This window comes from Poecilia formosa, unplaced genomic scaffold, assembly GCF_000485575.1.
Source record: "Poecilia formosa unplaced genomic scaffold, Poecilia_formosa-5.1.2 Scaffold17, whole genome shotgun sequence".
NCBI classification, from domain to species: domain Eukaryota; kingdom Metazoa; phylum Chordata; class Actinopteri; order Cyprinodontiformes; family Poeciliidae; genus Poecilia; species Poecilia formosa.
In genome coordinates, this window is record NW_006799956.1 from 4,427,073 (window position 1) to 4,428,330 (window position 1,258).

The following is a 1,258-nucleotide window of genomic DNA, read 5'->3' on the forward strand; positions in this document are numbered from 1 at the left end:
AGGACCTGACTCGAGTCTGGACAGATGTCTGAGTCAGGACCTATCTCAGAGTCAGGACCTGCCTCGAGTCTGGACAGATCTCTGAGTCAGGACCAGTCTAGGAGTCTGGACAGATGTCTGAGCGGGACCTGTCTCTGACTCACGACAGACCTCTGAGTCCTCATGTCTAATGGTGTTTTCAGGATTTTTTCTCACCAACAGAGTGACACCTTGTCCGAAGTGTCAAAACTGGATGCATTTCCTCAGCAGAATTTCGCAACCTACCAGAGCGGATGATTATGGCTTTAAGAGTGCGTACAAGTTTTCAGTCTGAGAATACCGGAAACCTTTAGTCATCCATTGTTACAGTCAGAGCAAGGTGTGTAGGGTGTACCGAAGAGTCAGAATGGGAGGCCGAAGGAACGGTGGCGGACTGGAAGGCTAGAAGAGGTTCGAAGAAGGAGAGAAGGAGCGGGACTGACGTATCCTTAGAGAGGTGGGGAGTGGGGGAAGCGAAGAAGGAGGGAACGAAGGAGAGACATTGGAGGGGGGCTAGTGAACCATGAGAGGTACACTAGCCCTCCTCAATATAGAGGTAGATGTGAGGGGTCAAAGAGGGTGGGGGGCGATCTAGCGTACCGTTGAGTGCTGGGGGGGGCAAACGGACGGCGTATTGCAAGAAGAGGGAGGAGGTCTGGCTGTAGAAAGAGGGGGGCAAAGGAGAGACATTGAGGGGGGCTAGTGAACCATGAGAGGTACACTAGCCCTCCTCAATGTAGAGGTAGATGTGAGGGGTCGAAGAGGGTGGGGGCGATCCCGATCCCCCTATAAATGCTATTTTATTTATATAATTAGGGCTATTGTAAACAAATATTTTAGTAATAGCGTAATCTATCAATTATTCTTACGATTAATCGAGTAATCATATTTAAAAAAAATTGACAAAATAAAGTACTGGTAAATCTGGCATAACAGCAGTGTTACTATCGGATATCAATATCAGTCCAATTTTTCATTTTTGAGCTTCCCTAACAGCTACTTTTTTGTAGTTTAGAAAACTAACCTGTAATAATAACAACTCACTTTCTAAGTTAACCTGAAAAAAGTTATACAAAAATCAAATCTAAAATTAATTACAATTTAATAAAAAGAGGCAGGCTCACAAATATGCTTATTAAAAATGTCTATGATCCAGCTTTTAGTTTATGTAGTCAGTCAGATGAACTGTCACGTTGCCCCATACATATCAAGCTTTGAGTTTGAGAATATCGGAAATGTC